This window comes from Haliotis cracherodii, unplaced genomic scaffold (assembly GCF_022045235.1).
Source record: "Haliotis cracherodii isolate W230 unplaced genomic scaffold, xgHalCrac1.p SCAF_3, whole genome shotgun sequence".
Taxonomy (NCBI): domain Eukaryota; kingdom Metazoa; phylum Mollusca; class Gastropoda; order Lepetellida; family Haliotidae; genus Haliotis; species Haliotis cracherodii.
The window spans coordinates 54,743,201-54,758,083 of NW_027266286.1; the positions used below are offsets into that span (position 1 = coordinate 54,743,201).

The 14,883-nt window shown below is 39.5% G+C and overlaps 1 long non-coding RNA gene across 1 annotated transcript; it reads right to left on the minus strand.

Annotated features, from left to right (window-relative positions):
* Positions 1–8,004: 8,004 nt before the first annotated feature.
* On the minus strand, positions 8,005–14,580 carry LOC139474941 (uncharacterized). Its single transcript, XR_011654003.1, has 3 exons — positions 14,367–14,580; positions 10,476–10,719; positions 8,005–8,960 (listed from the first exon to the last, which is right to left on the minus strand). It is a non-coding gene; the product is annotated as an uncharacterized lncRNA (long non-coding RNA).
* Positions 14,581–14,883: the final 303 nt, after the last annotated feature.

The window sequence follows — 14,883 nt, forward strand, 5'->3', positions numbered from 1 at the left end:
GGGAGAGAGTACCTATTTCCACCCACAGATGACGGAGCGCGTGACAACATTCTACACTGTGCGAGATACACCAAACCACAAGGCACAGCAAGTTGGGTATATGTACAAGGCATTCAAATCAAACTCGAAAAAAACCCATTTTCAACTACTTACAAACAGGAAAAGAATAACAAACACACTCTCGTACATGTGAATATCTTCTCTAGGGAATTTATTGCGACATTTCCGGGAAAGGTCAATTAAGATTGGGCTTTGATTTCTTTGACAGAGAAATAGACTCGCGAAACCTGATGACATCACCTCCTCCCCATCAACGAGTGTAATCCACTATATGGAAAACGTTCTCGCAGAGCTAGGGTACCCAGTGCCTTGATTTACAATCCTTTATACAGAGGACGGGGCAGAGGTGGCTTTGAAGGGGATATTTTTGTTTATATATATACTTTTATTCCTCCACTGGAAAGTTACAAGGTATAACATTAAGGATAATGACGTGAAAATAATTAAATTGTCACAATAAGAACGATCATCTAAAGAAACTGAAAAACAGATTTACGACAGATACAACAGTTGAAATTAAGCTCAAGAAGAAACAACATTGGCAGTTTGGTTGTATGGTCTAAATGTATTGTGTAAGTGGCGGTGCTACGGTAGAGGAGGACATGCTTACCCTTGTCGCGAAAACCTGGTGATTTTCAATTCATATAATTGTCACCGCTATTTTGCCCAATGGAATCTCTTACGGCAGATAATTGAGACTGGTTGTTTTCTGGCGTTGACGTATAATATTTACGTTTCCATGCTATTGGAACAAGTAGGATGATATATACAGTAAACTACGGTTATAACGAACTCAAATGGACCACTAATTTTAGTTCGTTATAACCGTAGTTCGTTATAAACATATATACAACATTTATACAGCAAATATAAAAAAATAAAGTTAGTTATATCCGTCAGTTCGTTATAAGCGTGTTCGTTATAAACGTATTTTACTGTATGTGTGTACGGTCATATTTCTTTGCCCAAAGAACAAAAAAGATGGGTACAAATGTAGAGAGAAGGCAGGAATTATACTTTAGGCGCTTATTGAGCTTTCAGTAAAACATTTCTTTGTATTATATATATTGAGTTGTTGGAGATGTGACCCAGCGAGGATTCCGGGTTAGCATAGGTCCCCAGCAACCGATGCTGGTCGTAAGGGGCGTCTGAATCGACGCGTGTCCTCGTACCCCGACGGCATGGATCGTTGTTCACAATATCCATCACTGGATTGTCTGGAGTCGAGTATTTACAGGCCTCCGTCATACAGATGAGATATTACAGGGTAAGGCGTTTTAACAGCAAAAAACGCAAACAAACTGGGATATTTGTGTATATCGTCATTTTGTGCCCATGTTTTGGTAGTGAGGTGTGGCGTGGTGTGTGATGCGGTGTTTAGCAGTACTGTGCGATGCGATGCGATGCGATGCGACGCGACGCGACGTGATGCGCAACGGTGCGGTGCGGTGCGGTGCGGTGCGGTGCGGTGCGGTGCGATGTTGTGTTATGTGGTGTTGTGTTGTGCGCTGTGGTGTGGTGTAGCCTAATTTAGTCATAAGTAAATACTGAAAAAATTACGAACGCCCGCCAGAATGTGGGAACATACGTTGATGGCAAAAGACCAATGATTGTATGCAAATACTAACATTTTCTCTCATCGTTCCTGGAACGGGTTCTCAGCAAGATTTCACGAGGCACTACATCATATCACACATATACAGTTGTGTAGATTTAGTTCATTCTGCTACTGGTACATAGACTATCTATTCTGTAACAGTAAAAGTATCAATTAAAGCAAAGCCCCAGAACTGATAGGTGTAAAGATGAACTGAAAATTGAAATAACCCATATTCAAGGCGTCATTTCAAAGATTGTATCTCTAAGGCACTACTGTACCGTTGAAAATAACCTCCCGCACGATGCTGATCAAAGGAGAATCCTCTTGAAGCAAAAAAAATTGTAAATGAAGAAAATAAATTAAAAAAATTATTCAATTATCTTGTGTAGGGTATGGAAGAGAAAACTGACACGTATTGCAAATCCTGTGTTAAGTTCAGATGCACGCCTTTCGAATTAAAATGTAGTTTGTTTTCCCGAAAGTACGGGTATTGACTTCAAGCCACGTGAACATATCGTCATATCAAATCCCAAACTTTACTGATCAGCTTTCGTGTAATTCACGGTTTTTAATACCCCGGGGGTGAAAGTTTAGATAAAACGAAATAATCACGACAGACAATCTATTGAAATTAGCGTGATAGTGGGATATTTATAGGGGTTAGATCCGCTGTTTTTGCTTCTAGACTTTGCCAACATTTGTTCAATCAATCTCCGGCTAAATGCGTGAGACTTCGGAGTTTGCGCTCCAAGTCACGTGTAAGAGAAGGCAAATCTCCATGATGTTTTTGTTAGGATGCATGTCGGGTAAAAAATAACCAGTCAAAGTTTGATGCGCGTTATAAATGAAAACAGCCACTCGAACGTTTCCAGCGTTAAAGTCGTGTCTACCTTCATTGGAGGATTCAACGCTGACAACCCGACTGAAATGTAGCGAAACTGACAAATAGTGTAATTTGTTTTTATAATAGAATAGTACCGCATGGTCTTCTCAGCAAGACGTTTATACCGTTTCTCCAAAGTGCTAACAAATGTTATCATAGGACAATGCTGTAAAATGTGTTTTTAACTTTTGTGATCTTTAAAGAACCATCTGTTTTTAGATATTGCAGTATTTTGCGTATTTATTTTTTTTCAATAAAATCAAATTTTCGGATTTAAACAGATTTTACCAGCGCCAAAAAGTGGCATTTAATAAAAGAAATTAATAAATGGTTAAGGCACGCTTTTTCCGTACAAGGACCGGTCCTTGTACACAATCAGCTACTTGACTCTGTGAGTGAGTGATAGAGTGAGTGAGTTGTGTTTAAGCTGCTTTGAAAAGTATTCCCTTTATATCACGGCGTGTCAGCTTAATGCGAGAGGAAAGAAAGTGATGCAGGTTTTAAGACGTATACAACATAGGTGAAACCCACGGGTATGGTGCTGACAAGCCTAGAAACATAATCGGGGACTTAACCTTGTGAGACATTCCTGGACATCATTTCCCCAGTACCATATGCAGGTCGTGTTGTAAGAACAACACATACATAACGCCAACGCTGTGGAACAACCATCCCCAACCATCCCACCGGGCGTAAAGACAAAACGCACGATCACATCACCGAAAGCCAGTGACGACACCAGGCGCGCTGTAGTAAGAGGCTTGACATGATAAGTGGGAGTTAATAACATACCGACGTCATGGTTTGTTAAGTAGTTAACCGCTGGATATGTTTTGGTCAAACAAAAGCGACAAAACCCTTTCCATATTCTTCAGAAATATCTGCTAAAAAAGAGTCGAATGTACGATTCCGAATATGACATGAGCAGGTGTTTATGAATCACTATCAAATAGTGATAATACCAGGTGTTTGCGATAAGGTGTGACATATCCTGCCCCACCCGTGACTCCCGTCACAAACACACGCAAGGATAAGTCAATTGTCCATCTAGAAACACAGGAACATATGGTACAAGTTATTACAGAGAAATGCATCGGACATCATTTTGGTCACAAGTGTTGAATTTGGAATTGTCCTTCACGTGTCTACCGTAAAAAAAATGACACATCATTTTGGTCACAAGCGTTAATTTGGAAATGTCCTCCACATGTCTACCATAAACTATTGTGAAAGCTGATGCCTTGAATGTCACCTTGATCAAACAGCTTCAGAGCACGAGTTGCATGACGCTCTTTGAAATTTAGAAAGAGAATGATTGATTGAACATCAAACGTTGTAAAATGAAGACACAAGGGTTGGAGCTGCAGGAATATTGCTCGAATATGGAAAGTTGACTGTTGGAAAGTTTAAGTCATTCCTCTTGAGGCGAGTGTCTTTGAATAGTTTACTGGTATTTATACATTATTTATTAATCACGATTATTACACTCCGCCGTGATATAACTGGACTATCGGTGACCGCAGCGAAAACATATTCACTTTAAAATGTCTAACAGCTTTTGAGATGTCCTCATTATTACGCATAATCGGACAAAGTGCTCAACGCTCCCCTTTTTCTCTGTGATAAACTTTAACGTTCACTCCAAGACCTTCTGCAGAATGTAACATTCTCGAGCGTGAGTTGCACGTGCAGCCTGCCCTGCGTTCTAAACGTTTGTTCCATTTTCTTTATTTGAATAACATGACGACATCGGTGTTAAGTTATTTCTTGTGTGTTTATCTGTCATTTCATTGAACGGACGGACGCGCACAGCACGTTTGGTGATCTCCTTCTCCATGATGTTTAGCCATCACCAGATAGCAAGATACTGTGATTGGAAAACTGGTTTATACAAACTGCTTTTCAAAAACGAGGTTATCTTAACGTTTATAACTTGACAATACTTCAACATATGCTTCAAACATATACGGTAAACTACGGTTATAACGATCTCAAAGGAACCACACAGAGTACGGATTAAGTATCCGTAGTATGGAATTGCAAGAGAGAGAGAGGGGGGGGGGGGGGGGGATGAGAGAAAGAGAGTGAGAGTGAGAGTGAGAGAGGATAGATGCATAGATAGATAGAGAGTGCGAGGGAGAAGAGACAGGGAGAGACAGAGAGTACGGATTAAGTATCCGTCGTATGGAATAGAGAGAGAGAGAGAGAGAGAGAGAGAGAGAGAGAGAGAGAGAGAGAGAGAGAGAGAGAGAGAGAGAGAGAGAGAGAGAGAGAGAATTGTGAATATGAATTTGAATATTATTCCTCATGGATTCTGGAAATGGTTCTTGAGGCTTTTTTATATAATATTTCTATCATGACTGCTTTACTCATGAAACTATAAATGATACTTCTTTCACTCCCTTGATGACGTCACCAAGTTTGTACGTCATGTCAATATCCTGTAGCGTATGACGTATTCTTTACAGACATACACACGTATTTAAAGCTCTCATTGTTGTTGATACCGTTATTGGCAATATCGGTCTACAATGAACTGTTAATACTGCACATATTCATAAAGACCGTTTCCTGCAGCCAGAACAAAATATACCATATTGATATCTATTGTTATCGAAAACAATATTAATAACTGTACCATGCGTGTCAAATATGACAATAACATAAAACAATACACAACGGGTATTGACTCTGAGGTGAATATATTTCTTCATATATGACATCCTATATATAGCGTTATCAATTATAACGACATTACTATCAATGAGAGGAACACAAACTATCTAGACATTATCAGCACTATATTATTTGTTTTAATATCATTCACTCGTATATATGATACACATATGAACTATCAATAAACTGTTCATATGGAACGAATAAACAACGCATGCTACTTATAATAACACATCTGCTTTGCGAAAAATATCACTTCATTTTTCAATCAGTCTTGAATTGTTTTTTTAGCTCAGCTCAGAATTAATGTTTCCTAGCATTTGAAGTCTAAATTTCAGTGTTTGCAGCACTTTTCGTTTTGTTTCCATATTGTAAAACAATCTCTTTACAAGTCTCCTTTGTCAAAAATATTAACCTTTTTTCGTCAACGTTATTCTGTGACCTACTTGGAGCGCCTCTAACCTCATAGTTTTTATAGCGTCTTTGAAAGAATTTCACGGGCAATTTACTTTTCAATTATTATTTTCAGAGGGGAGTGGGGTCCCCTGAGGCCGATCTTCAGTGAGGGAGATATGGAAGTCTTGGTGTAACGTCTATATTCCTTCTTAACGTCTTTATTTATCACGTCACCTCAACCGGAACGCCAAACGCCGGGGCGCAAAAGATACTATTTTCCTTTCTGCACTGCGTGCTTATCATTATACATCGTCCTATTCGTTTATATAGTTTCACCATTTATTTCATATTTATAAACTTTATTTGTTTTGAAAGCCATGTAACCATGTAGCCATGCAGCAATAGGTCTACGTTTACGAGCAGGCTGTGATTGGTGTTGTGTTTCTCTGGTATCTCGGTGCTTTCGCTTGGAATATGACATAACTTCCCTTGATGGCTTGATTACGCTTAAAGGGGCTTGTCTGTAGGGAATGTAAAGTGTATGGGTCGAGATGAAATTTGGAGGCTTTCTGAAATATTTTCGACACCGTGTAACTGCAGTCAAGAGGACATTTGGATTGTGATATATGAAGTTGATAAAGGCAAAATTGAAACATATTAATAATACTTCATTGTAAGCATGTACATATTATCCGTTCTTGTGCCTGGTTTAATGCCGCTTTGAACAGTATTTCTTTTATATTATGGCGCAATGCGTGGCGGAAGACTGAAATGATGCAGGTCAGTTTTACCACTTTGGTAAAACCCGATAATAATAACAAAGGTGAACAGGACGTAACGGCTTGGCCTACTGTGTCACCGATCCCCTTAAAGACAGAATAGGTTTATACATGTAACTGTTGACACGGGGTTGCTGATATGACGATATATACGTGTTGGCACTGTGTATTAAAGTTCATTCTCCAGGATGCGATACACAATGTGGGTCAAGGTGAGAAACTGTAACGGGAACTCCATCACACATCGTGTACATTTAGAATTGTATGTGCGTGCTAGAAACGTATGATCATGGGTTTGAATCCAGGTTCGCCGTGTGTGTTAGTGTTAGTGTCAGTGTGTTAGTGTGTTAGTGTGTTAGTGTTAGTGTTAGTGTTAGTGTTAGTGTTAGTGTGTGTTAGTGTGTGTGTGTGTGTGCGTGTGTGTGTGTGTGTGTGTGTGTGTAACCTTGCTTTGTGTGTGTCACATTTATCCGTGGATGATGACATGTAATGTACAATAAGATGTTCATGGTTGACATTGTAATGTCAGCTCGAAATTGTCACTTTTAAGCCAAACTTTTACCGTAAAAGCATGTGCTACTTTTTGGTGTATCTGTGAGTAAAACCTCTACCTTGTTTGGACCGCCTCCGTGGTCTAGTGGTAGAGCGTCCGCCCAGAGAGCGGAAGGTTCGGGGTTCGATTCCCGGCCGCGTCATACCAAAAGACGTTAAAAGATGGTACCCTGTCCGGCGCTCGGCATTAAGGGCTAAAACAAGGACTGGTCGGCTCGGAGTCAGTATACTGTGACTGAGTTGGGTATTCATGTTAAACTGCGGCATGGTATCTCAGTGAGCTAGCACTATAAATCGGCATCAGTCCGGACTAGTACAAGCAGCCACACAAACACACACACGTACATGCACGTCGCTATATAAGTGCAATAATCTTGGACGCGACGTTAAACCCCATTTCACCTGACCTCACCACCTCTACCTTGTTTTTGCTCTCTAGTCACGTATGTGTTATAGGTGTTCATATAGTGCGGACATATGTTTTGTAGCAACCCCTGTCTCTGTTTTTGCGTGGTTCCTTTTACATTTCTAACCCCTTCTGATCATGCCATTTCTATAACACGCAGGAATCCCGGGTAAGAATATGGGTCCGCAGAAACCTAATTATGCTTCTCGTCAATATGGTTTAGGTGGTAAGGCCCGATAGCATGGCTGATTGCATGTCACGCCCGCCAACTTGGTGAATTGCATCGTATCCCAATTGCGTGGATCGATCGTTATGATGTCAATCACACTGGATTGTCTGGTCCAGATACGTTTATTCACAGAGTGCCGTCATATTTCTGGAATATTGCTGAGTGCAGCGTTAAACAAGAAGCAAAGCAAAACAATATATTTAGAAAAAAGATCAGGTGAGCTACAGCCTTGTAGTTCTATTTTCTACTTACTACTGACCTGAGTCTGTTACGTGGGTTACTGCGAAGTGGTGTGTGTAAGTGTTTCCCTTACTACGATATGTTGTGTATTTTGCACATCTCAGTGAAATGTCAAATGCTACAATCTCCAAACAACAAAACAACACAATCTTATAATATGAAAACAATGTTGTATTCCTTCGTCAAAACATGGATACTCCATCGACATGTCATACGAGACGGGACAAATTAAAGAATTTTTTTTGGATTCCGCAATGTTATTTTTTTAGGCAACTGTTCCTCAGCATTTGCAATTTCATTTCGGTCAATTTCATATATTGTTCATTCATACAGAGATCTGTATGTGATAAATTTATTAAATGTTCTCAGTATTGTTTGATAATGACTCTAATAAAAATTTAAATAGATAGTACTCACACCAAAACACTATGGTCATAACGATATACATCAAACCCCCACCCACGTAGGCAAAAATATATGTAACATAAGGAAAAGCTATGGGCAATACTGTTTTATTTGCAGCGTTTTCATGATCACCGTTCGCCTCTGTCTGGTGTAATACGTAGGTTAAATACATATCCGGTCTGATGACGTCACTTCCGGTCACGGGGTGTCGTGTTCTTGTAGGATAATCATGCATCTTCATTTTATCAGCAATATTTCGGCACTTCCGATCTTATAGCTTTACTTCCGGTTTCCCGTGTTGCTTCTATTTAATGAGAATATAATACAATTGTTTTATTTTGTTTCTAGTGCGTACGGTGAATATATTTAAGCACAACTGGTATATGAGGCTGCGCTGGCGAATACATTACATGTAAATTACACGGTAGGGCCTGAAAACACATCACCATCATCATCATCATCATCATCATAATCATCATCATGCATTTTCTCACGCATTCCATCACTTCAACCTTACACACTATTCACAGCCCCACCCAAAGGCTTTCTCAAGTCCTGCCCAACCCTCCCCATGGGTCAGTGGTCATCGCTTGGTCTGGGTCAGTGGTCATCGCCTGGTCTGGGGTGGAAGTCCGAAGAGTTGATGGACACCCACTGTCTGTTCCATGGCCCTTTGACGTCATCACATGATGATGTTGGCGGTTGAGTCACAAGTTCAGATTTACAGGATCTGTCTAAAACAAAAGCAGTTTATATCATGAAAATGTTTGAATTAGGCGTAGCGTGCTCGTGTGTGATCGATGTTTTTTTACGCCACATGAAGCAATAATTGAGACGTGGAGACAAGCTCTGTACAAGTAGCTTGCATAAAAGAAACTTTAAAACAATGAAACAATGTTTTTTTTCAGAATTAATTAGGTACACATAATCCGCTTGTATTTTTGTCGCGTTGGGGTAGCCTGGTAGTTAATGCGTTCGCTCGTCACGCCGAAGACCCGTGTTCTATTCCCTACAAGGGTACAATTTGTGAAGCCCATTCCCCCAACCATGATATTGCTGAAATATTGCTAAATGCGGCATAAAACCATACTCACTCATTGGTTTCTACGTGGTTATATATCTCCATGTGGATTTCGTGATCGATGACGTAACACGAATAACGTTGTTGTCAGTCGGTAATCATGGACTTTGACCTTCCCAAAGGTTATGACCACCACCTTACAACCCCCTAGCTAAGAACCTACATAAGGTACAAGGGTCACGCATCCTTGCCGCGTATAGCAGATTGCTGACACGAATGACACGAATCCCCGGGGGGGGGGGGGGGGGGGATAATTTATTGAACGCGTTCAGCAATAATACATGTATAATAATCCTGCGCTCTGCACATAATACATGTATAATCCTGCGCTCTGCACATAATACATGTATAATACTGCGCTCTGCACATAATGCATGTATAATACTGCGCTCTGCACATAATACATGTATAATACTGCGCTCTGCACATAATCGAATTGCATGAGCAACGATCAATGCCATCCGGGTACACCGACAATCAGTGCAGGAGCCTCACAATCAGCCGATCCAAGTATGACAACCCGACAAAGTAGGTTCCTGGGACCAGTTCTTCCCGGCCCACCCAGGGAGTTGATGCCATGAATATTCATATTAACTACAGCCTAGGAGATGGAAACAAACTGTAACATTGGAAGGTCCCTCCTTTGTCATACCGGTAACAGGACTCACAGAAATAAATGTTTCTGTTGTAATTGACGTCTTTTAATGGACCCGTGAAGATCCGGGTAGAACAGGTCTTCAGGGACCCATGCTTGCCGTAAAAGGCGACTATGCTTGTCGAAAGAGGCGACTAACGGGATCAGGTGGTCCGGCTCGCTGACTTGGTGACTTTTTATCATATCCCAATTGCGTGGATCGATGCTCATGATGTCAATCACTGGATTGTCTGGTCCAGATTCCATTATTTACAGACCGCCGTCATATAGCCGTAATACAGCTGAGTGCGGCGTTAAACAACAAACAAACAAACAAAACGTCTTTTGATGTAAACAAGCCAATTCCACAGACTACAAAGATGAGGGACCTACCACATTATACGTCCCTCTCTTCCCACGTCCTCCCTTCTTAAATGGCTGGTCCCAAAGAGTCATATTTTTCTCGAAACAGACTGTACACAATGACTTCTTGTATAAGATCCATTCTGAGTGATGCAATGTACCGTTAGTTACCTGTATCGGTTGTCGCCTTTGGTACCAATACTGATGCTTCTGCTAGATTGGATGTTCTCCAATCATCCCTGTCCGTGTCTGATCCTTGTAAGCATTGATGCCCGCGGGGCATCTCTCGGTGACGCTTTGATTGGTTGGTTGTTGTGACGTCATGTACGTGTGTTGACAGGTCATTTGTCGCCTGGTCCCGACCTCTGACCTTGTCTGTGAATATTGGGAAGACATATTCCCCTTTTACTATTTCCTGCGGGTAGAAGGTTTTGATTAACATTCTGTAAGTCATAGTGTTAAAATGGTGGTATTGTTTCACGTTTCAAAGGAAGGCAAGGCAAAATAAAAACAGCTGTTTAACCACTGTACCAAAATTTGAAATCAAACCCAGGTGGTAAGTTTGGCAGGCAAACACGCTTCTTGTGTAAAAATAACTATCTCGTTCATAACATTATATGTCGATACCAATAAATGAAATGGACATCTGGATATGATATTAAATATATACGATATGTTTTCATTGTATTGAATAGGATCGCAGTTACCACAGTACAATCAATTTATTCATTTTTATGTTCTAGAAAAACGTACCATATGCTGCCATTTAAACACAAAAGAACAGTGTGTCGTGTAGAAGAACCTGCACAGACCGTTGATTTGGAAACACAACATTAATAATTGCATAGTCATGTTGGCTGCTGGTATCATGTCAGTAACATGAACGTGAAATTAATTTAATGAGTGAGTGAGTTGGATTTAACGCCGCTTTTAACATAATTCCAGTTTGTCACGGCGTGTCAGCTTAATGTGGGAGGAAAGCCCGAAGTGATGCAGGTCTGAGACGTTTACCACTTCGGTGAAACCCACGAGCCCGGGTATGTTCCACACCTCAGTGTATACTGAGAACAGAATTGTGTTTATATTAATTGATGCTGTTACTTGTAGGGCCATGTTGGTTGATAGATTCAAATGTACACCTGCGTTTGTTTTCATTCAGGAAACGGCTCCCTTGACTGCGACATCCGTTCATTTGAGTCATAATTTGTCTTGGCTTTCCGAAACTACATTCAGTGTAATATCCAGTTTGATGGTATACCAAGAGAGTATTAACAAATTGATTGACTATTCACCTAGTGAGTGAATGAGTATGGTTTTACGCCGCTTTTAAGCACTATTTCAAATGGGCTTCACACATTGTACCAATGTTGGGAATCAAACCCGGGTCTTCGGCGTGACGAGCGAACGCTTTAACCACTAGACTACCCGACCGCCACGTTACATATATATACATATACATATATACATACACACACACACACACATACTGACATGTACATAACTGACATCTGTATATTGTGACATGAACATAACTGACATGTGTATATTGTGACATGTACATAACTGACACGTGTATATACTGACATGAACATAACTGACATGTGTATATAGTGACATGTACATAACTGACATGTGTATATTGTGACATGATTGTACATAACTGACATCTGTATATTGTGACATGAACATAACTGACATGTGTATATTGTGACATGTACATAACTGACATGTGTATATACTGACATGAACATAACTGACATGTGTATATTGTGACATGTACATAACTGACATGTATATATAGCGACATGAACATAACTGACACGTGTATATAGTGACATGAACATAGCTGACACGTGTATATAGTGACATGAACATAGCTGACACGAGTATATAGTGACATGTACATAACTGACATGTGTATATTGTGACATGATTGTACATAACTGACATGTGTATATAGTGACATGAACATAACTGACATGTGTATATAGTGACATGTACATAACTGACATGTGTATATTGTGACATGTACATAACTGACATGTATATATAGTGACATGAACATAACTGACACGTGTATATAGTGACATGAACATAGCTGACACGTGTATATAGTGACATGAACATAGCTGACACGAGTATATAGTGACATGTACATAACTGACATGTGTATATAGTGACATGCACATAACTGACATCTGTATATAGTGACATGTACATAACTGACATGTGTATATTGTGACATGATTGTACATAACTGACATGTGTATATAGTGACATGAACATAACTGACATGTGTATATTGTGACATGTACATAACTGACATGTGTATATAGTGACATGAACATAACTGACATGTGTATATAGTGACATGAACATAACTGACATGTGTATATAGTGACATGAACATAACTGACATGTGTATATAGTGACATGAACATAACTGACATGTGTATATAGTGACATGAACATAACTGACATGTGTATATAGTGACATGTACATAACTGACATGTGTATATAGTGACATGAACATAACTGACATGTGTATATAGCGACATGTACATAACTGACATCTGTATATAGTGACATGTACATAACTGACATCTGTATATAGTGACATGAACATAACTGACATGTGTATATAGTGACATGTACATAACTGACATGTGTATATAGTGACATGTACATAACTGACACGTGTATATAGTGACATGTACATAACTGACACGTGTATATAGTGACATGTACATAACTGACACGTGTATATAGTGACATGTACATAACACACGTGTAAAAAGTGACACGTTAATAGCTGACACGAGTATACACTGACATCTGCATGGCTGACACGAGTATACAAGAATAGACGACCCTATAAACTGACAGTAATACTTTCTTAACTGATATGTCTGTTATCGGTTGCAACTTGATATCTTTGCCCGACACGCTGATATAACAGCCACAGAGGTATTGATAAAACACTATGTTGATATATATAATACCTCTTACGGTAAATTACATCCATGAATCGATCTATCAACCTGTACACATAAATAGTTGTAATTTTTTAAAATTATTTTTATTTTTTTTACAAAATGCATACGTGTATACATCATAGAAGGAGGTTGTTTAACTCTGTTAGAATACTTTTATGAACAATAATCCAACTGTTACTTTATCAACAGTCTCTGCCTTCACGTTTTCCTGAATATGATAGCAGCCTCTTATATACTCTCGTTGTCTCAAAAGAGTTGTCTTCCTTTAAAGAGGGACTATCTTCAATATCCTGGTGCTCATTGCCACTTTTGATCGAGACGTTGAATAGCGTTGTGAGTGAAACGGGGGTAGTCTCGTTGTAATTAAAATAATACAGCTTAATGCACGTAACAAAACGCAACATAAAAAGCAGACAAAGTGGTGTTTTTAAATAAAAACAAAGGATTGCAATTGCAACTGTACGTTGCAATTATAATTTTGACTCAAAGGAACGGAGATCGTGGGATTATATATATATAATCTGTAATCTGATTGTGACACCTAATCGTGACATAGATTACGTCATATCGTACCAGTAGAGCGTTGGCCATACACTGTAAAATGTGTCTAGTTCCTGAACACAAACTTAAACACGGTCCTTACGTCACGACTGGGCCACCCATGCCCCCGGTCTCAAAATACTATATATGTCTGAAACTGATATAAAGAAGATGATGGACTAACGTGGACTTTATTATTTTATTATATATGACATGTACACCGAGTGAACATTTACCTCATTTTTGTATATATATATATCCGTTCCTTTGTGTCAAAATTATAATTGCAAATAATTTTGACACAAATATAATATATATATATATATATATATATATATATATATATATATATATATATATATATATAATCCCACAATCTCCGTTCTTTTGTGTCAAAATTATTATTGCAAAGACTGGGCTACCAGTTATGGCTCTAACACAGAGAATATTGTTACGAGCTGTGTTCAATCTCACTCATACAAACATGGCAGACACAATAAATGACTATACATTCCAGATACTTACTGGTGCTATGGGCACTATACCACCGAGGTGGATCTCATACGCCCAAACCAGGTCCACTGATGTCCACTCCAGGTTGACTCAAGGACAGTGTATCACTTAATACAGAGTATCCAATGCACGACTGGTCAGCTGAGGTGTCTCCAGTTCACAGCACTTGTCGACATTCATACTGGACCAGTGTCTCCCATTTACCTGCTATATATGTGATGTTACCTCCATGTTTATCGCTGGCAATGTGTGACATCTGACGACGCGGCGCAGGTCGTTAGATAACGCTCACTCGGTATTGGTCGCCAGTCATAATAACAGCGGACCCAGCAGCCAACCTTGTATCTTCAATACCGTAAAATATAAATACGTTTTAAAATCAATGCGCAGTAAACAAGCATGAACTACCCATATCCCCGCCAATATGACATGTCCTGTTGTGTGCAAGGCAAGAAATATGGTACGGTTTTCAAGATCTGCTCCGGAAATGAGCACTACCGACATTTTCAGTCTAAGTCAAAGTCGATTC